General features: G+C 43.9%; 1 protein-coding gene across 4 annotated transcripts in view; it reads left to right on the plus strand.

The window, feature by feature from the left end:
- The first annotated feature begins 1069 nt into the window (after window positions 1–1069).
- Window positions 1070–26481, plus strand: part of DTX3 (deltex E3 ubiquitin ligase 3) — a 97982-nt gene continuing 72570 nt past the window's right edge. For 2 of the 4 annotated variants that reach the window (XM_077297761.1, XM_077297753.1), the window contains exon 1: window positions 1147–1326. The gene's annotated coding sequence lies outside the window, so the exon portion shown is untranslated. The other 2 variants (XM_077297754.1, XM_077297763.1) reach the window with 2 other exon arrangements.

Genomic DNA, 26481 nt, shown 5'->3' on the forward strand with positions numbered 1-26481 from the left:
TGGCACTGTTATATTACAGGACCCTGGGCAGGTGAATGCCATGACACTGGTGGCAGATGGTGGGCACTGTTACATCCCATGACCCTGGGCAGGTGAGTGCCATGACACTGGGCGTAGATGGTGGCACTGTTATATTACAGGACTCCGGGCAGGTGAGTGCCATGACACTGGTGGTTGATGGTGGCACTGTTATATTACAGGACTCCGGGCAGGTGAGTGCCATGACACTGGTGGTAGATGGTGGCACTGTTATATTACAGGACCTTGGGCAGGTGAGTGCCATGACACTGGTGGCAGATGGTGGCACTGTTATATTACAGGACCCTGGGCAGGTGAGTGCCATGACACTGGTGGTAGATGGTGGCACTGTTATATTACAGGACCCTGGGCAGGTGAATGCCATGACACTGGTGGTAGATGGTGGCACTGGTATATTACAGGACCCTGGGCAGGTGAATGCCATGACACTGGTGGTAGATGGTGGCACTGTTATATTACAGGACGTTGGGCAGGTGAGTGCCATGACACTGGTGGTAGATGGTGGCACTGTTATATTACAGGACCCTGGGCAGGTGAATGCCATGACACTGGTGGCAGATGGTGGGCACTGTTACATCCCATGACCCTGGGCAGGTGAGTGCCATGACACTGGGCGTAGATGGTGGCACTGTTATATTACAGGACTCCGGGCAGGTGAGTGCCATGACACTGGTGGTTGATGGTGGCACTGTTATATTACAGGACTCCGGGCAGGTGAGTGCCATGACACTGGTGGTAGATGGTGGCACTGTTATATTACAGGACCCTGGGCAGGTGAGTGCCATGACACTGGTGGTTGATGGTGGCACTGTTATATCCCATGACCCTGGGCAGGTGAGTGCCATGACACTGGGCGTAGATGTTGGCACTGTTATATCCCATGACCCTGGGCAGGTGAATGCCATGGCACTGGGAGGACGTGTGTGAGGTGAGGCCCTGTGATCCCACACTGAGGTAGGAGCGGTAATGTCACGTCCTCCTCCCACCAGTGCAGGGATTTCTGCATATTCCTGGCTCGTCGCTGTTGCTATGGCTATGACCATTGCTGCAACGCAACACCCATGTGACCTGCTGTACGATGGCTGCTGTGATGGGAGGTATGTTGTCTCACCGCGGTGTGAGCCCCTGACACAGGCAGGCTAGAGCAGAGGGCAGCATGCAGGCCGCGGGCAGGACGGGCGCCTGGTATGGGAGAGGCGTGTGTTAGCGGGGGCCGGGCACAGCTGTGAGGAGGAGGACGCTGGAGGCGCCCGGCCTGGGCAGTGGGCACTCATCATCCTGGCACCGGTGCGTATTCTATTACATAGCTTCTATTAGCATGAAAGATGAGCGATCGCACATCCGGGCACCGGGCAGTATGGAGTCAGCCGTGTACTGAGGCTGGGGAGGAAGGATGGCCGGAGGCAGGGAGGCGCCGGGCAGAGGCAGGGATGGCGCCGGGCAGAGGCAGGGATGGCGCCGGCCAGAGGCAGGGATGGCGCCGGCCAGAGGCAGGGATGGCGCCGGGCAGAGGCAGGGATGGCGCCGGGCAGAGGCAGGGATGGCGCCGGGCAGAGGCTGGGATGGCGCCGGGCAGAGGCAGGGATGGCGCCGGGCAGCTGGCTGCTGAAGGACCGGTTATGGATCAGTGACCCGGACATTGTAACATTCACCATGTGTAGACGCTTCTGTCACAGTATCCGAGGCCACAGCTGTGTCATGGGGCAGGGCCGGACTGGGACTAAAATTCAGCCCTGGCATTTGAAGTCACACAGGCCCACTTGTCACATGGTGACTGTATAATATCTTTGTACACTTGTAGGCAGGGCTGGTTTTAGGCAAAGTGGGGCCCTAGGCAAAGTTTAAAATGGGGCCCCAAATGCTAACATATTGCACATCACACAGAAGCATTTCGGTTGTATTTACAAGCACTAATCTCATGCCGCTAAATGAGAATATAATGCAGCCCCATCAAAGAGTATGATGCAATCATCCCTCATAAAATCTAATACGGCCCCCATAGAATATAATACAGCCCACCTCCCCATAATATATAATGTAGCCCCCCATAGTATATAACACAGCCTCCCCCATAGAGTATATTATACCCCCACAATAGTATATAACACAGCCACATAGTATATAACACGGCCTCCCCCATAGAATATAATATATCTCCCATAGTATGTAGCAAAGTCCGCATAGTATATAGCACATCCCGCATAGCAGATAAAACAGCCCACATAGTAGTATACAGCACAGCCCACACAGTAGTATACAGCACAGCCCTCGTAGTAGTATACAGCTCAGCCCTCGTAGCAGTATACAGCACAGCCCACGTAGCAGTATACAGCACAGCCCACGTAGCAGTATACAGCACAGCCCTCATAGCAGTATACAGCACAGCCCTCATAGCAGTATACAGCACAGCCGACGTAGTAGTATACAGCACAGCCCATGTAGCAGTATACAGCACAGCCCACATAGTAGTATATAGCACAGCCCATGTAGTAGTATATAGCACAGCCCACATAGTAGTATATAGCACAGCCCACATAGTAGTATACAGCACAGCCCCCTTAGTAGTATACAGCACAGCCCACGTAGTATACAGCAAAGCCCACTTAGCAGTATGCAGCACAGCCCTCATAGTAGTATACAGCACAGCCCACATAGTATACAGCACAGCCCACATAGTAGTATACAGCACAGCCCACATCTCCCCCCCCCCCCCCCCCTGAGAATGGCCCCACAGTCCAGTTAAAAAAAAAACACTCCTCACCTCTCCTTGTGCCCGCGTTGCTTCCTGCTCCTGTCTCAGCGGCTGCTGCTGCACTGCCTGGCACACAGTGAGTGCGCGCACACCTGTGGTGTCAGAGGCAGAGCGGGGAATGATGGGAGAGGGGGCGTCAGCAGACGCTCTCTCCTCCATCATTGCATTGAATGCGGCGGCGGCGCTGGTGGGGTGAGTCGGCGTGCAGCGGCCCACTACTGGCACCGGCCCTTCTGGCATTTGCCAGAAGTGCCCGATGGCCAGTCCGGCTGTCATGGGGTGTATGCCCTCCACATACATTACATAAGGGGCTATATATATACGCCACATACAGGGTTATACACAGCACAGATACGGTATGTACGTCACATACAGGACTATATATATACAGCACACATATCCATCACATACAGGACTATATATACAGCACACATATATACGTCACACATGACTATATACACAGCACATATATCTATATACGTCACATACAGGATTATATATACACAGCACACATATGTCCGTCACATGCAGGACTATATATACAGCACACATATACGTCACATACAGGACTATATATATACAGCACACACACACACACATATATATATATACATACACACGTCACATACAGGACTATATATACAGCACACATATATGTATACGTCACATACAGGACTTTATATACAGCACATACATATATATACACACACGTCACATGCAGGACTATATATACAGCACACATATATATACTTCATATACAGGACTATATACAGCACACATATATACGTCACATACAGGATTATATATATACAGCACACTTCTATACGTCACATACAGGACTATATATGCAGCACACATATACGTCACATACAGAACTATATATGCAGCACACATATATACGTCACATGCAGGACTTTATATACAGCACATACATATATATACACACACGTCACATGCAGGACTATATATACAGCACACATATATATACTTCATATACAGGACTATATACAGCACACATATATACGTCACATACAGGATTATATATATACAGCACACATATATACGTCACATACAGGATTATATATATACAGCACACTTGTATACGTCACATACAGGACTATATATGCAGCACACATATACGTCACATACAGAACTATATATGCAGCCCACATATATACGTCACATACAGGACTATATACAGCACACATATATACATCACATACAGGACTATATATACAGTGGGGAAAAAAGTATTTAGTCAGCCACCAATTGTGCAAGTTCTCTCACATAAAAAGATGAGAGAGGCCTGTAATTGACATCATAGGTAGACCACAACTACAGTATGAGAGTCAAAATGAGAAAACAAATCCAGAAAATCACCTTGCCTGATTTGGCAAGATTTATTTTGCAAATTATGGTGGAAAATAAGTATTTGGTCACCTAAAAGCATGCAAGATTTCTGGCTCTCACAGACCTGTAACTTCTTCTTTAAGAGGCTCCTCTGTCCTCCACTCATTACCAGTAGTAATGGCACCTGTTTGAACTTATCAGTATCAGACCCCTGTTCACAACCCCAGACAGTCACACTCCAAACTCCACTATGGTGAAGACCAAAGAGCTGTCGACACCAGAAGCAAAATTGTAGCCCTGCACCAGGCTGGGAAGACTGAATCTGCAATAGGCAAGCAGCTTGGTGTGATTAAATCAGCTGTGGGTGCAATAGTAAGAAAATGGAAGACATACAAGACCACTGATAATCTCCCTCCATCTGGGTCTCCTCGCAAGATCTCACCCCATGGGGTCAAAATGATCACAAGAACGGTGAGCAAAAATCCCAGATCCACACGGGGGGACCTAGTGAATGAACTGCATAGAGTTGGGGCCACCGTACCAAAGGCTACCATCAGTAACACACTACGCCGCCAGGGACTCAGATCCCGTAGTGCCAGACGTGTCACCCTGCTTAAGCCAGTACATGTCCGGGCCCGTCTGAAGTCTGCTAGAGAGCATTTGGATTATCCAGAAGAGTATTGGCAGAATGTCATATGGTCTGATGAAACCCAAGTAGAACTGTTTGGTAGAAACAAAAGTTAACATGTTTAGAGGAGACAGAATGCTGATTTGCCTCCAAAGAACACCATACCTACTGTGAAGCATGGGGGTGGCAACATCATGCTTTGGGGCTGTTTCTCTGCAAAGGGACCAGGACGACTGATACGTGTACATGAAACAATGAATGCTGCCATGTATCGTGAGATTTTGAGTGCGAACCTCTTTCCATCGGCAAGGGCATTGAAGATGAAACGTGGATGGGTCTTTCAGCATGATAATGATCCCAAGCACACCGCCAGGGCAATGAAGGAGTGGCTTCTTAACCCCTTCCCGACCCATGACGACACGTAGGCGTCATGAAAACCTGTGCCAATCCGACCCATGACGCCTATGTGGCGTCATGGAATGATCGCATCCCTGCAGAGCGGGTGAAAGGGTTAACTCCAATTTCACCCGATCTGCAGGGACAGGGGGAGTGGTACTTCAGCCCAGGGGGGGGTGGCTTCACCCCCCCCGTGGCTACGATCGCTCTGATTGGCTGTTGAAAGTGAAACTGCCAATCAGCGATTTGTAATATTTCACCTAAAAAACTGGTGAAATATTACAATCCAGCCATGGCCAATGCTGCAATATCATCGGCCATGGCTGGAAACACTGATGTGACCCCCCCCACCCCACCGATCGCCCCCCCCAAGCCACCGATCTGTGGTCCGCGCCCCTCCGTCTTGTGCTCCGCTCCCCCGTCCTCCTGTCCGCTCCCCCCGTGCTCCTATGCCACCCCCCCGTGCTCCGACGCCACCCCCCCCCCCCCCCCCCCCCCGTGCCCCAATCTCCACCCCCTTATACTTACCGAGGCTCCCGGTGTCCATCCGTCTTCTCCATGGGCGCCGCCATCTTCCAAAATGGCGGGCGCATGCGCAGTGCGCCCGCCGAATCTGCCGGCCGGCAGATTCGTTCCAGGTATATTTTGATCACTGAGATATAACCTATCACAGTGATCAAAATAAAAAAAATAGTAAATGATCCCCCCCCCCTTTATTACCCCCATAGGTAGGGACAATAATAATAAAAAAAAATATATATATTTTTTTTTTCTTTTTCCACTAGGGGTAGGGTTAGGGGTACGGTTAGGGTTAGGGCATGGGCACACAGTGCGGATTTGGCTGCGGATCCGCAGCGGATTGGCCGCGGATCCGCAGCGGATTGGCAACGGATCCGCAGCGGATTGGCCGCGGATCCGCAGCGGATTGGCCGCTGCGAATTCGTAGCAGTTTTCCATCAGGTTTACAGTACCATGTACACCTATGGAAAACCAAATCCGCTGTGCCCATGGTGCGGAAAATTCCGTGCGGAAACTCTGCGTTGTATTTTCCGCAGCATGTCAATTCTTTGTGCGGATTCCGCAGCGTTTTACACCTGTTCCTCAATAGGAATCCACAAAAAAACACTGGAAATCCGCTGTAAATCCGCAGGTAAAACGCAGTGCCTTTTACCTGCAGATTTTTCAAAAATCGTGCGGAAAAATCTCACACGAATCCGCACCGTGGGCACATAGCCTTAGGGTTAGGGTTGGAATTAGAGTTAGGGTTGGAATTAGGGCTAGGGTTGGAAATAGGGTTAAGATTAGGCTTGTGGTTAGGGTTACGGATAGGGTTAGGAGTGTGTTGGGGTTACAGTTGTGGTTAGGGTTGGGATTAGGGTTAGGGTTGGGATTAGGTTTAGGATTAGGGTTAGGTTTGGGATTAGGGTTACGGGTGTGTTGGGGTTAGGGTTGTGGTTAGGGGTGTGTTGGGGTTAGGGTTATGGCTACAGTTGGGATTAGGGTTAGGGGTGTGTTGGGGTTAGTGTTGAAGTTAGAATTGAGGGGTTTCCACTGTTTGGGCACATCAGGGGTCTCCAAACGCAACATGGCACCACCATTGATTCCAGCCAATCTTGCGTTCAAAAAGTCAAATGGTGCTCCCTCCCTTCCAAGCCCCGACGTGCGCCCAAACAGTGGTTTACCCCCACATATGGGGTACCAGCGTACTCAGGACAAACTGGGGAACAACTGTTGGGGTCCAATTTCCCCTGTTACCCTTGCAAAAATAAAAAATTACTTGCTAAAACATAATTTTTGAGGAAAGAACAATTATTTTTTATTTTCACGGCTCTGCGTTATAAACTTCTGTGAAGCACTTGGGGGTTGAACGTGCTCACCACACATCTAGATAAGTTCCTTGGGGGGTCTAGTTTCCAAAATGGGGTCACTTGTGGGGAGTTTCTACTGTTTAGGCACATCAGGGGCTCTGCAAATGCAACGTGACGCCCGCAGACCATTCCATCAAAGTCTGCATTTCAAATGTCACTACTTCCCTTCCGAGCCCTGACGTGTGCCAAAACAGTGGTTCCCCCCCACATATGGGGTATCAGCATACTCAGGACAAACTGGGCAACAAATATTGAGGTCCAATTTCTCCTGTTATTCTTGTGAAAATAAAAAATTGCTTGCTAAAACATCTTTTTTGAGGAAAGAAAAATAATTTTTTATTTTCACGGCTCTGCGTTGTAAACTTCTGTGAAGCACTTGGGGGTTGAACGTGCTCACCACACATCTAGATAAGTTCCTTGGGGGGTCTAGTTTCCAAAATGGGGTCACTTGTGGGGTGTTTCTACTGTTTAGGCACATCAGGGGCTCTGCAAACGTAACATGATGCCCGCAGACCATTCCATCAAAGTCTGCATTCCAAAACGTCACTACTTCCCGTCCGAGCCCCGGCATGTGCCCAAACAGTGGTTTAACCCCACATATGGGGTATCAGCATACTCAGGAGAAACTGGTCAACAACTTTTGGTGTCAAATTTCTCCTGTTACCCATGGGAAAATTAAAAAATTCTGGGCTAAAAAAATATTTTTGAGGAAAGGAAACACATTTATTATTTTCACGGCTCTGCGTTATAAACTTCTGTGAAGCACTTGGGGGTTCAAAGTGCTCACCACACAACTAGATAAGTTCCCTTGGGGGTCTAGTTTCCAAAATGGGGTCACTTGTGGGGTGTTTCTACTGTTTAGGCACATCAGGGGCTCTGCAAATGCAACGTGACGGCCGCAGACCATTCCATCAAAGTCTGCATTTCAAAACGTCACTACTTCCCTTCCGAACCCCGACGTGTGCCAAAACAGTGGTTTACCCCCACATATGGGGTATCAGCGTACTCAGGAGAAACTGGACAACAACTTTTGGGGTCCAATTTCTCCTGTTACCCTTGGGAAAATAAAAAATTGTGGGCTAAAAAATCATTTTTGAGAAAAGAAAAATTATTTTTTATTTTCATGGCTCTGCGTTATAAACTTCTGTGAAGCACTTGGGGGTTCAAAGTGCTCACCACACATCTAGATTAGTTCCTTGGGAGGTCTAGTTTCCAAAATGGGGTCACTTGTGGGGGAGCTCCAATGTTTAGGCACACAGGGGCTCTCCAAACGCGACATGGTGTCCGCTAATGATTGGAGCTAATTTTCCATTCAAAAAGCCAAATGGCGTGCCTTCCCTTCCGAGCCCTGCCGTGCGCCCAAACAGTGGTTTACCCCCACATATGGGGTATCATCGTACTCAGGACAAACTGGACAACAACATTTGGGGTCCAATTTCTCCTATTACCCTTGGGAAAAAAAAAATTCCGGGCCAAAAATCATTTTTGAGGAAAGAAAAATTATTTTTTTATTTTCACGGCTCTGCGTTATAAACTTCTGTAAAGCACCTGGGGGTTTTAAGTGCTCACTATGCATCTAGATAAGTTCCTTGGGGGGTCTAGTTTCCAAAATGGGGTCACTTGTAGGGGAGCTCCAGTGTTTAGGCACACAGGGGCTCTCCAAACGCGACATGGTGTCCGCTAACGATTGGAGCTAATTTTCCATTCAAAAAGTCAAATAGCGCGCCTCCCCTTCCGAGCCTTGCCGTGCACCCAAACAGTGGTTTACCCCCACATATGAGGTATCGGCGTACTCAGGAGAAATTGCCCAACAAATTTTAGGATCCATTTTATCCTGTTGCCCATGTGAAAATGAAAAAATTGAGGCTAAAATAATTTTTTTGTGAAAAAAAAAGTACTTTTTCATTTTTACGGATGAATTTGTGAAGCACCTGGGGGTTTAAAGTGCTCACTATGCTTCTAGATAAGATCCTTGGGGGGGTCTAGTTTCCAAAATGGGGTCACTTGTGGGGGAGCTCCAATGTTTAGGCACACGGGGTCTCTCCAAACGCGACATGGTGTCCGCTAAAGATTGGAGCCAATTTTTCATTCAAAAAGTCAAATGGCGCTCCTTCCCTTCCGAGCCCTGCCGTGCGCCCAAACAGTGGTTTACCCCCACATATGAGGTATCAGCGTACTCAGGACAAATTGGACAACAACGTTCGTGGTCCAGTTTCTCCTTTTACCCTTGGGAAAATAAAAAAATTGTTGCTAAAAGATAATTTTTGTGACTAAAAAGTTAAATGTTCATTTTTTACTTCCATGTTGCTTCTGCTGCTGTGAAACACCTGAAGGGTTAATAAACTTCTTGAATGTAATTTTGAGCACCTTGAGGGGTGCAGTTTTTAGAATGGTGTCACTTTTGGGTATTTTCAGCCATATAGAACCCTCAAAATGACTTCAAATGTGAGGTGGTCCCTAAAAAAAATGGTTTTGTAAATTTTGTTGTAAAAATGAGAAATCACTGGTCAAATTTTAACCCTTATAACTTCCTAACAAAAAAAAAATTTGTTTCCAAAATTGTGCTGATGTAAAGTAGACATGTGGGAAATGTTATTTATTAACTATTTTGTGTCACATAACTCTCTGGTTTAACAGAATAAAAATTCAAAATGTGAAAATTGCGAAATTTTCAAAATTTTCGCCAAATTTCCGTTTTTTTCACAAATAAATAATAACTCAGAAATTATCGACCTAAATTTACCTCTAACATGAAGCCCAATATGTCACGAAAAAACAATCTCAGAATCGCTAGGATCCGTTGAAGCGTTCCTGAGTTACTACCTCATAAAGGGACACTGGTCAGAATTGCAAAAAACGGCAAGGTCATTAAGGCCAAAATAGGCTGGGTCATGAAGGGGTTAAGAAGCATATGAAGGTCCTGGAGTGGAGCCAGTCTCCAGATCTCAACCCCATAGAAAACCTTTGGAGGGAGTTGAAAGTCTGAGTTGCCCAGCGACTGCATGGAGGAATGGGCCAACATACCACCAACAGTGTGTGCCAACCTTGTGAAGGCAATGAAAGAGGTCAAACGTTTTCTGTAAGTCAACAAAGGATATATGACAAAATATTGAGATGAACTTTTGTTAATGACCAAATATTTATTTTCCACCATAATTTGCAAAATAAATCTTGCCAAATCAAACAAGGTGATTTTCTGGATTTGTTTTCTCATTTTGACTCTCATAGTTGTGGTCTACCTATGATGTCAGTTACAGGCCTCTCTCATCTTTTTAAGTGGGAGAACTTGCACAATTAGTAGCTGACTAAATACTTCCCCCCCCACTGTATACAGCACTCATATACATCACATACAGGACTATATAAACAGCACACATATATACGTCACATACCGGACTATATATACTGTACAGCACACATATATATGTCACATACTGACCTATATATACCGTACAGCACACATATATGCGTCACATACAGGACTATATATACTGTACAGCACTCATATACATCACATACAGGACTATATATACTGTACAGCACACATATATACGTCACATACAGACATATATACTGTACAGCACACATATATGCGTCACATACAGGGCTATGTATACTGTACAGCACACATATATGCGTCACATACAGGGCTATGTATACTGTACAGCACTCATATGCGTCACATACAGACCTATATATACTGTACAGCACACATGTCACATACAGGACTATATATACTGTACAGCACACATATATGCCTCACATACAGTGCTATATATACTGTACAGCACACATGCGTCACATACAGACCTATATATACTGTACAGCACACATATATGCCTCACATACAGGGCTATGTATACTGTACAGCACACATATATGCGTCACATACAGGGCTATATATACTGTACAGCACACATATATGCCTCACATACAGTGCTATATATACTGTACAGCACACATGCGTCACATACAGACCTATATATACTGTACAGCACACATATATGCCTCATACAGGGCTATGTATACTGTACAGCACACATATATGCGTCACATACAGGGCTATATATACTGTACAGCACACATATGTCACATACAGACCTATATATACTGTACAGCAAACATGTCACATACAGGACTATATATACTGTACAGCACACATATATGCCTCACATACAGGGCTATATATACTGTACAGCACACATATATGCGTCACATACAGACCTATATATACTGTACAGCACACATATATGCCTCACATACAGGGCTATGTATACTGTACAGCACACATATGCGTCACATACATGGCTATGTATACTGTACAGCACACATATATGCGTCACATACAGGGCTATATATACTGTACAGCACACATATATGTCACATACAGACCTATATATACTGTACAGCACACATATGTCACATACAGGACTATATATACTGTACAGCACACATATATGTCACATACAGGGCTATATATACTGTACAGCACTCATATACATCACACACAGGGCTATATATACTGTACAGCACACATATATGCGTCACATACAGGGCTATATATACTGTACAGCACACATATATACGTCATACAGACCTATATATACTGTACAGCACACATATATGCGTCACACACAGGGCTATATATACTGTACAGCACATATATGTCACATACAGGGCTATATATACTGTACAGCACACATATATGCGTCACATACAGGGCTATGTATACTGTACAGCACACATATGCGTCACATACAGGGCTATATATACTGTACAGCACACATATACATCACACACAGGGCTATATATACTGTACAGCACACATATATGCGTCACATACAGGGCTATATATACTGTACAGCACACATATATGTCACATACAGGGCTATATATACTGTACAGCACACATATATGCGTCACATACAGGGCTATATATACTGTACAGCACTCATATACATCACACACAGGGCTATATATACTGTACAGCACACATATATGCGTCACATCCAGGGCTATATATACTGTACAGCACACATATATGTCACATACAGGGCTATATATACTGTACAGCACACATATATGTCACATACAGGGCTATGTATACTGTACAGCACACATATATGCGTCACATACAGGGCTATGTATACTGTACAGCACACATATATGCGTCACATACAGGGCTATATATACTGTACAGCACACATATACATCACACACAGGGCTATATATACTGTACAGCACACATATATGCGTCACATCCAGGGCTATATATACTGTACAGCACACATATATGTCACATACAGGGCTATATATACTGTACAGCACACATATATGTCACATACAGGGCTATATATACTGTACAGCACACATATATGTCACATACAGGACTATATATACTGTACAGCACACATATGCGTCACATCCAGGGCTATATATACTGTACAGCACACATATATGTCACATACAGACCTATATATACTGTACAGCACTCATATACATCACACACAGGGCTATATATACTGTACAGCACACATATATGCGTCACATACAGGGCTATATATACTGTACAGCACACATATATGTCACATACAGACCTATATATACTGTACAGCACTCATATACATCACACACAGGGCTATATATACTCTACAGCACACATATATGCGTCACATCCAGGGCTATATATACTGTACAGCACACATATATGTCACATACAGGGCTATATATACTGTACAGCACATATATGTCACATACAGGGCTATATATACTGTACAGCACACATATATGCGTCACATACAGGGCTATGTATACTGTACAGCACACATATATGCGTCACATACAGGGCTATATATACTGTACAGCACACATATACATCACACACAGGGCTATATATACTGTACAGCACACATATATGCGTCACATACAGGGCTATATATACTGTACAGCACACATATATACGTCACATACAGACCTATATATACTGTACAGCACACATATATGTCACATACAGGGCTATATATACTGTACAGCACACATATATGCGTCACATACAGGGCTATGTATACTGTACAGCACACATATATGCGTCACATACAGGGCTATATATACTGTACAGCACACATATACATCACACACAGGGCTATATATACTGTACAGCACACATATATGCGTCACATACAGACCTATATATACTGTACAGCACACATATATGCCTCACATACAGGGCTATATATACTGTACAGCACACATATATGCGTCACATACAGGGCTATATATACTGTACAGCACACATATGTCACATACAGACCTATATATACTGTACAGCACACATGTCACATACAGGACTATATATACTGTACAGCACACATATGTCACATACAGGACTATATATACTGTACAGCACACATATATGTCACATACAGGACTATATATACTGTACAGCACTCATATACATCACACACAGGGCTATATATACTGTACAGCACACATATATGCGTCACATACAGGGCTATATATACTGTACAGCACACATATATGTCACATACAGACCTATATATACTGTACAGCACTCATATACATCACACACAGGGCTATATATACTGTACAGCACACATATATGCGTCACATCCAGGGCTATATATACTGTACAGCACACATATATGTCACATACAGGGCTATATATACTGTACAGCACACATATATGTCACATACAGGGCTATGTATACTGTACAGCACACATATATGCGTCACATACAGGGCTATGTATACTGTACAGCACACATATATGCGTCACATACAGGGCTATATATACTGTACAGCACACATATACATCACACACAGGGCTATATATACTGTACAGCACACATATATGCGTCACATCCAGGGCTATATATACTGTACAGCACACATATATGTCACATACAGGGCTATATATACTGTACAGCACACATATATGTCACATACAGGACTATATATACTGTACAGCACACATGCGTCACATCCAGGGCTATATATACTGTACAGCACACATATATGTCACATACAGACCTATATATACTGTACAGCACTCATATACATCACACACAGGGCTATGTATACTGTACAGCACACATATATGCGTCACATACAGACCTATATATACTGTACAGCACACATATATGTCACATCCAGGGCTATATATACTGTACAGCACACATATATGCATCACATACAGACCTATATATACTGTACAGCACTCATATACATCACACACAGGGCTATATATACTGTACAGCACACATATATGTCACACACAGGGCTATATATACTGTACAGCACACATATGTCACACACAGGGCTATATATACTGTACAGCACTCATATACATCACACACAGGGCTATATATACTGTACAGCACACATATATGTCACACACAGGGCTATATATACTGTACAGCACACATATATGTCACATACAGGGCTATATATACTGTACAGCACACATATATGTCACATACAGGCCCATACTATGTCAGTTGGCAGACTGCTGGGTAACCTGTACCCGAGCCCTGTGTGTAGCCCTCTCTGCCAGTGTGAATGCGTCCTGTAGAGCATTATTAATGAATGCCATGTGTAGGGGAGCTGGGCGTCTTTCTTTGTGTTCCTTGTGAGCAGGATATTACCACCATATTAATCATGAACTTGATGACTGTAACTTGATACTTTGCATACGGTACAGTGAATTGTTCACCTCAGTGGTGACTAGTGGGTTAACGCTCATCATCTACATGAATGTCTGCTGAGGCTGAGAGGCACAGATAGGAGCATGGACTGATGAGAACTTCTCATTATTTCTGCTGAGGAAAGAAAATGAACAGTATGGGGAGATGAAAGGGTTAAGATTACCATGAAAAGTGTCTGAGGGCAGATAGGCCTCTGTGCTGTGTCTGCTGCTGCAGTGTGTGTACAGTGGCGTGGTCCGCCGGCTGTCAGATGATGGTGGGGGAGAGTGGTGACGTCATGGGGGATAATAGTGCACGTGTGTCCAGTATTACCGGGCGTACGGCACATATTCATATGCGACATGTAGCATAAATCACTTCATACGTATTTCATCTTCAGTAATTTACAGTAGGAACATATTTGGTGTAGATTCGGCTTAACCAGAATATTACATATTGTGGATTATTCACTGGTTCTTCTGCTCCTTCTTCTGATCCTAGTTTGTGAGATTCCAGATTATTTTGCTTAATTATCAGAATGTTCTGTATGTCATTTTCTCTGGCGCCTAGCATTCTCTCGTTACTGTTTTTACACCCCCTCAAAATTGAAATTGCAATCCCAATAAATGAAAAAAGTCATGAAATTATGGATATCACAGGATCAATAGACAGGTGTGTAAATGCTGAAAAAATATTTTCAAATCATCTTGTTTTATTCAATATCAAGTATGAGCACCACATGCAGAAATACAGGCACTTACAGCCTTGGCTGCTATCAGTGAAGTTGTTAATGGTTGTCTGAGGGATGTTGTGTCACAGTGAATGCATTTGGGCTTACAAATCATCAAGAGCACCCGTTGCAAGTGCTGAGTAGAGACGTCCCAGAGGTGCTTGATGGGAGACAAGTCCGGAGAAGCTGCAGGCCATGATAGCACTTTTAGGCCAAGCAGGCTGCTCACAGTAGCATAAATAACATGTGGCTGTTACGTCTGTCAAAGATCATAGGCTCAAACAGGCTATCTCGGACAGACTTGGCACAAGCCACTCCGACTGGTGGATTCCAGAGAAACACCCTTTAACTCCTGTACAGGGATCTGGTCTTACACTGGATTGCTTCCACAGAAAGGCTGCCGTCTGGACGAGTGAGCATGAGGCAGGAAGGGTCGCCAAGTAGGGTCAAAGCCGAGAAGTCACGTAAAGGATAAAATTAGGAGACAAGTCCAGGATAGTCAAAATACAAACCGAAGTCAGAATGTGGTAAATAAAAAAAAAAAAAAAAAGGAGCCAAGTCAGAGACAATATTACTAGCTAAACACGCTAATACCTGGCAACTAGAGTCAGTCTGCTGGGGTCTGTATAGAAAGGAGCCACCGATGCTTCCAGCAGAGAGCTAATTACCTACCAGCTAACTGCAGCAAAACACAAGAGTATAGCAAAGGGGAACTAGTCTATCTGAAACCTGAGCACCCACACTTCAACTACCCTGAAATAGATTGGGGAACGGAAATCTGCAGTTCCAGCAAAGGTAATCGTTTCTTGACAACTATGAGAGACAATTACCTTTCACAACTGGTTCAGGACCCAACAAGGAGGGGGGCACTGCTAGACCTAATATTAACCAACAGGCCAGACCGCATAGCAAATATAAGGGTTGGGGGTCACTAGGGGAATAGTGATCACAAAATAATAAGCTTTCGTGTATCCTTTAATAAGATGCGTAGTAGAGGGGTGACAAGGACACTAAACTTCAGGAGGGCAAATTTCCAACGGATGAGAGAGGATCTTGGTGCAATTAACTGGGACGATATCCTGATACACAAAAATACACAAAGAAAATGGGAGACGTTTATTAGCATCCTGGATAGGACCTGTGCACAGTATATACCGTATGGGAATAAACATACTAGAAATAGGAGGAAACCAATATGGCTAAATAGAGCTGTAAGGGGCGCAATAAGGGACAAAAAGAAAGCTTTAAGAGAATTAAAGAAAGTAGGTAGTGAGGAGGCATTAAATAAATACAGAAAATTAAATAAATTCTGTAAAAAGCAAATCAAGGCAGCAAAGATTGAGACAGAGAGACTCATTGCCAGAGAGAGTAAAAATAATCCCAAAATATTCTTTAACTACATAAATAGTAAGAAACTAAAAAATGATAGTGTTGGCCCCCTTAAAAATAGTCTGGGGGAAATGGTGGATGAGGATGAGGAAAAAGCCAATATGCTAAATGACTTTTTTTCATCAGTATTTACACAAGAAAATCCCATGGCAGACAATATGATCAATGATAACAAAAATTCCCCGTTAAATGTCACCTGCTTAACCCAGCAGGAAGTACAGCGGCGTCTAAAAATAACTAAAATTGATAAATCTCCGGGCCCGGATGGGATACACCCCCGAGTACTGCAGGAATTAAGTACAGTCATTGATAGACCATTATTTTTAATCTTTAAAGAGTCCATAATAACAGGGTCTGTACCACAGGACTGGCGTATAGCAAATGTGGTGCCAATATTCAAAAAGGGGACAAAAACTGAACTCGGAAATTATAGGCCAGTAAGCTTAACCTCTACTGTGGGTAAAATCCTGGAGGGCATTCTAAGGGATGCTATACTGGAGTATCTGAAGAGGAATAACCTCATGACCCAGTATCAGCATGGGTTTACTAGGGACCGTTCATGTCAGACTAATCTAATCAATTTCTATGAAGAGGTAAGTTCCGGACTGGACCAAGGGAACCCAGTAGATGTAGTGTATATGGACTTTTCAAAAGCTTTTGATACGGTGCCACACAAAAGGTTGATACATAAAATGAGAATAATGGGGATAGGGGAAAATATGTGTAAGTGGATTGAGAGCTGGCTCAGGGATAGGAAACAAAGGGTGGTTATTAATGGAGCACACTCGGACTGGGTCGCGGTTAGCGGTGGGGTACCACAGGGGTCAGTATTGGGCCCTCTTCTTTTTAACATTTATTAATGACCTCGTAGGGGGCATACAGAGTAGAATTTCAATATTTGCAGATGACACTAAACTCTGCAGGGTAATCAATACAGAGGAGGACAATTTTATATTACAGGATGATTTATGTAAACTAGAAGCTTGGGCTGATAAATGGCAAATGAGCTTTAATGGGGATAAATGTAAGGTCATGCACTTGGGTAGAAGTAATAAGATGTATAACTATGTGCTTAATTCTAAAACTCTGGGCAAAACCGTCAATGAAAAAGACCTGGGTGTATGGGTGGATGACAAACTCACATTCAGTGGCCAGTATCAGGCAGCTGCTACAAAGGCAAATAAAATAATGGGATGTATTAAAAGAGGCATAGATGCTCATGAGGAGAACATAATTTTACCTCTATACAAGTCACTAGTGCGACCACACTTAGAATACTGTGCACAGTTCTGGTCTCCGGTGTATAAGAAAGACATAGCTGAACTGGAGCGGGTGCAGAGAAGAGCGACCAAGGTTATTAGAGGACTGGGGGGTCTGCAATACCAAGATAGGTTATTACACTTGGGGCTATTTAGTTTGGAAAAACGAAGACTAAGGGGTGATCTTATGTTAATGTATAAATATATGAGGTGACAGTACAAAGACCTTTCTGATGAGCTTTTTAATCATAGACCTGAGACAGGGACAAGGGGGCATCCTCTACGTCTGGAGGAAAGAAGGTTTAAGCATAATAACAGACGCGGATTCTTTACTGTAAGAGCAGTGAGACTATGGAACTCTCTGCCGTATGATGATGTAATGAGTGATTCATTAATTAAATTTAAGAGGGGACTGGATGCCTTTCTTGAAAATTATAATGTTACAGGTTGTATATATTAGATTCCTTGATAGGGCGTTGATCCAGGGAACTAGTCTGATTGCTGTATGTGGAGTCGGGAAGGAATTTTTTTCCCCAATGTGGAGCTTACTCTTTGCCACATGGGTTTTTTTTTGCTTTCCTCTGGATCAACATGTTAGGGCATGTTAGGGCATGTTAGGTTAGGCTATGGGATGAACTAGATGGACTTAAAGTCTTCCTTCAACCTTAAAAACTATGTTACTACACTGTGTTCCAAATTATTATGCCAATAATATTTCCTCATATTTTCTCTAAATTACCTATCTGAATTGCAGTCATTGTTATTTTCCAGTCATCTACTATTCTAGTATAATTGCAATGTTTTGGAACAAACTGCCTATGAAAACAGTATCTTTTAAAAAAAAAAAATAAACACTCAAAATGCATGTTCCAAATTATTATGCACAGCAGAGTTTTCAACCTTTTTTATTTTATTTTGAACAAAAAAATGGTCAATTGTGAAGTTATAAGCATTATCAGCTTATTAAAAATGAAATCAAACAGTTTTCAAGTGAAAACTTTATTCTAGGTGATGTTACATTTGCACCTAGGACCCCTTGTTCGAAAGAAGCTTCTGAACTCTCTCGTCCATTGAATTTGTCAGTTTTTGGATGGTTTCTGCTTCAAATGTTTTGCATGTGGACAGAATACCCTCCCAGAGCTGTTGCTTAGATGTGAACTGCCTGCCGCCATCATAGACACTCCTCTTGATGATGCTCCAGAGGTTCTCAATGGGGTTGAGGCCAGGGGAAGATGGTGGCCACACCATAAGTTTGTCCTCTTTTATACCCATAGCAGCCAGAGATGCAGATGTGTTTTTTGCAGCATGAAAATGATCTTGCTGCGGAAAGCACGGTTCTTCCTCTTGAACCATGGCAGGAAGTGTTGTTTTAGAAACTCCACATAGATTATGGAGTTCATCTTTACCCCTTCAGGGATCATAAAGGGGCCGATAATCTCTCTCCCCATGATTCCAGCTCAAAACATTACTCCACCTCCTCCTTGTTGGCGCCTTAGCCGTGTTTTCATGGGGTGTCCATCAACCGGCCATCCTCTACTCCATCCATCTGGACCATCGAGCGTTGCACGGCACTCATCGGTGAACAAAACAGTTTGGAAGTCAGTCTTCATGTATCCTTTGGCCCACTGGAGCTGTTTCTGCTTGTGTGCAGTGGATAGAGGTGGTCAACAGGATGGCTTACGCACAGCTGCAAACCTCTGAAGGACCCTGCATCTTGTTGTTCTGGGGACGTTGGAGGCACCAGCAGCTTCAAAAACGTGTCTGCTGCTATGACAAGGCATTTTTGCAGCTGCTCTTTTAACCTTACGCAATTGCCTGTTGGAAAGAGTCCTCAATTTTTCCTTATCAGCACGCACACGTGTGTGCTGGGAATCAGCTACATACTTCTTGATTGTGCGATGATCACGATGAAGTGTCTTAGCAATGTTGATTGTACTCATGCCTTGACCTAAATACTCCACAATTTGTTGCTTCTCAGCAGCCGACACATCCTTTTTCTTTCCCATTTTGGCAAAAAATGTAGGCTGCTTAATAATGTGGAACAGCCTTCATAAGTAGTCTTGCCTTTATTTGGACACACCTGCCAACTAATTTGCACAGGTATCTGCAATTGCTTTCAGTGATATAAAGAGCCCTGACACACATCACCATCAATGAGTTTAAATGACAAACAAAAAAATTCTAACCCTATCACTCCTAAACTCTTTGTGCATAATAATTTGGAACACAGTGTATGTTACACACTGCCCAATGCCCAACAGTGACAGTTGTTTTAGTGCGGTGCCGCCTAGTGGCCAGGGCAGGCGTTTCAGCACTATGTTCAGACACGTATGTGACAGCGGCCTGGCCTTGTCATGTTGAAAAACAATTCCTGGGACACATTTGATAAATGGCCATTTATAACCTCATTGATAGCAGCAAAGGCGTGTAAGTGTGGGGATTTCTGCACATGATGCTCATACTGAAAAAATACATGTAGATAAGGACACATACTGCTTTTAGAGCTCTAACAAAATGTTGCTTGTCCAGCCTAGCCTGTAAATTGTGTGATGTAATTATAAAGGGGTTTTCCAATTCTCACAGTGGCCACTGGGGCTTTTTTAGTGTTATCATTCCTGTCTATTCACGAAGAGTTTTCAACAGCTTCCTTATCATCAGAGGCAGGATTACAGTGACAGGTAACACCTCTATACAAGGCTGTTAACCACCAATCACAATAGGCGATGTCACCGCTGACCCAGACCCCCTTCCCACAATAGACTCTGGTACAAAAGACAGGGCGTAGATCTGACCAATGTCTCTATGTGCCCCTGTTATTTCATAAAACTACAGGAAGTTAAAATCTAAAAAAATTGCAAGTTTTCTGATTTTTATTTAAGATTATTATATAAAATATTAAGTGTTATATTGGCGCTATAGAAATACAAATTATTATTATTATGACATGGAGAAAAAAAAAGCCAAATCGCATAATTTAAAATAAATTTATACATAATTAATAAAGAAAAAAACATTTAAAACCTGATTTAAACGATAGGTCATTTTCCGATTGCACATTCCCTTTAATTCCCATTAGAGAGTGGGATGGGGGAATAGGAGGCGGATGAGCTGCATAATTTGAAACCTAATGAGAATGTTATCATTTCATCAAAGTTTGAGAATAAAAAGTCAAGTGTGTGAGGTGTCGATGGTATCGGGGGATGCTGGAGTGAGTGAGGGTGGGGGAGTCTGTTCCATAGTGATCCCCTATTGGAGCGCCAAAGGGATGAGTTCCTTGCAAAAGTAGAAAAAATTTTAGCTTCTCAACTAGACAGCTCCTCCATTTTGCAAGTATTGTTAATTTCGTCACTCCATTCTTTTATAGAGGCGGAAGTTTAGCTCCATGTTACTGGGGTGAGGAGTTTAGCTTTTATAATCATATGTATGATGTACTGATGGAGCAGAGAAGTCCTGAAATTTCCCACTGATTTCTCTGATGTGAGAGTTAACTGAGGCCCAAAATGACATTTTTTCTATTTCAGCGTTGGAGTGGTGCCACTAATGTAAGTTCCCTGACCCTAGTAACTTTCAGTGGGTACTGAAAGTATTCAGACCCCTTTAAAGGGAACCTGTCACCCCGTTTTTTCCGTATGAGATAAAAATACTGTTAAATAGGGCCTGAGCTGTGCATTACAATAGTGTATTTTGTGGACCCCGATTCCCCACCTATGCTGCCGAAATACGTTACCAAAGTAGCCATTTTCGCCTGTCAATCAGGCTGGTCTGGTCAGATGGGCGTGGTGTCTTCCCCCAGATCTTGCTTAGTTTTCCGTTGGTGGCGTAGTGGTTTGCGCATGCCCAAGTCCAGAATCCACTGCACAGGGGAGGGAAAAGAGCGCGATCTGCGCTATTCCCCTGGTGATCGGTGGGGGCGGCCATATTCCTGTGGCTGCGCGTGCGCAGATCGAGCGCTCTGCTGCTTGGGGCTTCAGGAAAATGGCCGCGGGATGCCGCGCGTGCGCAGATGGAGATCGCGGCGGCCATTTTCCTGAAGCCGAGATGTGAACTCTGCTTCAGGAAAATGGCCGTCGCGATCTCCATCTGCGCACGCGCGGCATCCCGCAACCATTTTCCTGAGGCCCCGGGCAGCAGAGCGCTCGAGCTGCGCACGCGCGGCCACAGGAAGATGGCCGCCCCCACGATCACCAGGGGAATAGCGCAGATCGCGCTCTTTTCCCTCCCCTGTGCAGTGGATTCTGGACTTGGGCATGCGCACGCCACTACGCCACCAACGGAAAACTAAGCAAGATCTGGGGGGAAGACACCACGCCCATCTGACCAGACCAGCCTGATTGACAGGCGAAAACGTCTACTTTGGTAACGTATTTCGGCAGCATAGGTGGGGAATCGGGGTCCACAAAATACACTTTTGTAATGCACAGCTCAGGCCCTATTTAACAGTATTTTTATCTCATACAGAAAAAACGGGGTGACAGGTTCCCTTTAAATTTTTCACTCTTTATTTCATTGCAGCCATTTGGTAAATTTAAAAAAGTTCATTTTTCCTCATTAATGTACACTCTCCACCCCATCTTGACTTGAAAAAAAACTGAAAAGTAGAAATTTTTGCAAACCTAAAATATCGCATGGTCATAAGTTTTCAGACCCTTTTCTCAGTATTGAGGAGAAGCACCTTTTGAGCTAGTACAGCCATGAGCCTTCTTGGGAACGATGCAACAAGTTTTTCACACCTGGATTTGGGGATCCTCTGCCATTCTTCCTTGCAGATCCTCTCCAGTTCCGTCAGGTTGGAGGGTGAGCGTTGGTGGACAGCCATTTTCAGGTCTCTCCAGAGATGCTCAATTGGGTTTAGGTCAGGGCTCTGGCTGGACCAGTCAAGAATGGTCACAGAGTTGTTCTGAAGCCACTCCTTTGTTATTTTAGCTGTGTGCTTAGGGTCAATGTCTTGTTAGAAGGTGAACCTTCGGCCAAGTCTGAGGTTCAGAGCACTCTGGAAGAGGTTTTCATCCAGGACATCTCTGTACTTGGCCGCATTCATGTTTTCTTCAATGACAACCAGTCATCCTGTCCCAGCAGCTGAAAAACACCCCCATAGCATGAAGCTGCCACCACCATGTTTCACTGTTGGGATTGTATTGGGCAGGTGATGAACAGTGCCTGGTTTTCTCCACACATACCGCTTAGAATTATCACCAAAAAGATCTATGTTCGTTTCATGAGAGCAGAGAATCTTATTTCCCATAGTCTGGGAGTCATTCATGTGTTTTTTTAGCAAACTATGCAGACTTTCATATGTCTTGCACTGAGGAGAGGCTTACATCGAGCCACTCTGCCATAAAGGCCCGACTGGTGGAGGGTTGCAGTGATTGTTGACTTCGTAGAACTTTCTCCCATCTCCCTACTGCATCTCTGGAGCTCAGCCACAGTGGTCTTGGGGTTCTTCTTTACCTCTCACCAAGGCTCTTCTCCCACGATTGCTCAGTTTGGCTGGACTGCCAGGTATATGAAGACTTCCGGTGGGCCCAAACTTCTTCCATTTAAGGATTATGGAGGCCAGTGTGCTCTTAGGAACCTTGAGTACTGCAGAAATTCTGTTGTAACCTTGGTCAGATCTGTGCCTTGCCACAATTCTGTCTCTGAGCTCCTTGGCCAGATCCTTTGACCTCATGATTCTCATTTGGTCTGACATGCACTGTGAGCTGTGAGGTCTTATACAGACAGGTGTGTGCATTTCCAAATCAAGTCCTATCAGTTTAATGAAACATAGCTGGACTCCAATGAAGGAGTAGAACCATCTCATGGAGGATCACAAGGAAATAGACAGCATGTGACTTAAATATGAGTGTCTGAGCAAAGGGGCTGAATGCTAATGACCATGTGATATTTCAGTTTCTCTTTTTTTAAAATTTGCAAAAATTTCTACATTTCTGGTTTTTTTTCAGTCAAGATGGGGTGCAGAGTGTAAATGAACGAGAAAAGAAATGAACTTTTTTTGAATTTACCAAATGCCTGCAATGAAACAAAGAGTGAAACATTTAAAGGGGTCTGAATACTTTCCGTACCCACTGTACTTACCAGCCATGGTCTCATGCCTTTTCTTGCACCGCTTCGGTCCCTCTCCACCATCTTGTGGCCACACCTCCTGAATTACTGAAATTCAGCGGTAATGATCACAAGTAGTGATGAGTGTACGTGCTCGGATAGGTTTTATCGGAGCATGCTTGTATGGTAACCGAGTGTCTTCGGCGTGCTCCAATAATATGTTCAAGTCCCCGCACCTGCATGTCTCGCGGCTGTTCAATAGCTGCAATACATGCAAGGATTGCCTAACAAACAGGGAATCCCTGCATGTGTTGTGGCTGTCGAGCAGCCACGAGACATGCAGGTGCGGGGACTCAAACATATTTTTAGCACCAGAGCATGCTGAGATAACACCTTATCCAAGCACGTTCGCTCATCATTAGTCACAAGCTTCAAATGTGAATCTATGAATGCCTCGTTCTGGCGGATGAAGACAGTGGCTAGTGAGTACATTACTTGGGGAAGAAAACTTACATTAGTGATATCACTTCAGCGGGAAATAAAAAAAAATGCTGGAGTGGTGTTTTAATGATGGGGCAGTCCCACCAGATATGGGAAATAATACCGGTGGATTCTCCACATCGGCAGTATTAGCTATTTAGTATTAGTCCCCTTCTATGAATGAGATTAGGACTCCTATACCATTTGGTAGGGGTCTTCTAGGAATTCTCTTGAATTTTGAAACATCTAATGAAACCATGCAAACGTGTAGGATAGCTGTCTGCTCTTCTTCAGTAAAGAACCCCTTCCCTCTCCCAGGCAATGATTAATCTTGGTTTGGCGAGGTCAGAATAGATATTAGAGAGAAGTTTGGTGGCCATAGATGGGAACCTCTGCAGTGTGTCCAGCCAAGAGGGATCTGGTATTGTCTAACCAAGAGAGGTCAGGTGTTGAAGAGAATTTATTGGAGAAGCGGCGGCATAGACATTGTATGTTGTAGAATGAGACCCCATAGGAGATGTGTAAGAGAGGGGCCTTAAAAGTGTCCTTCAATATCTATCATATGATGGTTAATCCTGTTGTCTGTTCAGGACCACCCATGTGCTTAAGTGGTATGCAAGGTATTATGCTAGTGGGTCAGGTAGACTCGGCCCTCCTTGAGATGTTTTATGGTAGGTGAGGATGGTGTCCCACCCAGAAGGAACAGCTGATTAATCCTGTTTAGGCCAGACAGGTGAATGTAGATAGGGATGTTTGTACAGTATAAGACTTTGAGCAGGATATATGTTGTCAACTAATTTTTCCTTCCCATCCATGATAAGAACAGGAGTTGGAAATCATTCAATGAAGACCTACACTGGTTCAGAAGTGGGGGAATAGTTCAGAGAAAATAGCTGAGCTGGGTCTCTGTGGAGTGAGATTCCAAGGTATTCAATGGATATGGTGGCCACTTGAATGGAGAGCCTGTCTTAAAAGGAACCTGTAACTAGATTTTCTCCAAATAAACTATTAATACTTCCTTGAAGTCCTCCACAACAGTCCAGCAACATGTGTAGAAGCCCCCCGCTTCTCTGCAGAACAAAGAAAATATCTTATATAATTCTCCGACTGTATGCTATTCATTGCAGTCCGGTCCAATGGCTTTTTGTATAAATGTTTAAATCACCAAGTAAAAAAAAGGTATTGGAAAGGGGGCACACATGAGTGGCTGTAGGGAGTGAGTGTAGGGAAAAGATGGTGGCACCGATAAAACCAGGTGGAAATCTGATTCATACTAAAATGGAACTCATGAAGGCCCAGCTGACTCTCACAAAGGTGTTCTCTGTATAGGTCCCTAATATTATAATTGTATTACGGTATATATTTTATAAAATTATAATATTACGGTATATAATTATTGTTACATGTGGCTTTTTCTTTGGAGGTCTAGGGAGTCAGTAGGCTGGCAGTGTCCATAACTTACAGATGGCCATATTCAGTCCCATATCTTCTATGTGCTGTAACGGAGTCCGATGGAACTTGAGTCCCACAAATAGGATTAAGAACCCACTAAAATGTTTACCTAGTGGGGTTTCTCCAATTTAAAGCCTGCAATTGCTAGAACATACAGTATATAAGCACAGTCTAGTAAAAGAAACCAATTTTAAAAGCCACAAGCAGCATGGGCATAGGTAGTGTAGGTCTAATTTATTAGGTTAAAAAAAACCATGTGAATAAGGCCTTACATGGCCCAGGTTCCCCAACGGTCTTACTTTCATCTTTTTCTAGCATTATTGAGATCTGACCACTGCATCTAAGCATCGGCTGAATGGACCCAAGTGCTACAAGACAACAGTGCCAGCTACT

The sequence above is a fragment of the Ranitomeya variabilis genome, chromosome 3 (genome assembly GCF_051348905.1).
Source record: "Ranitomeya variabilis isolate aRanVar5 chromosome 3, aRanVar5.hap1, whole genome shotgun sequence".
NCBI lineage: Eukaryota > Metazoa > Chordata > Amphibia > Anura > Dendrobatidae > Ranitomeya > Ranitomeya variabilis.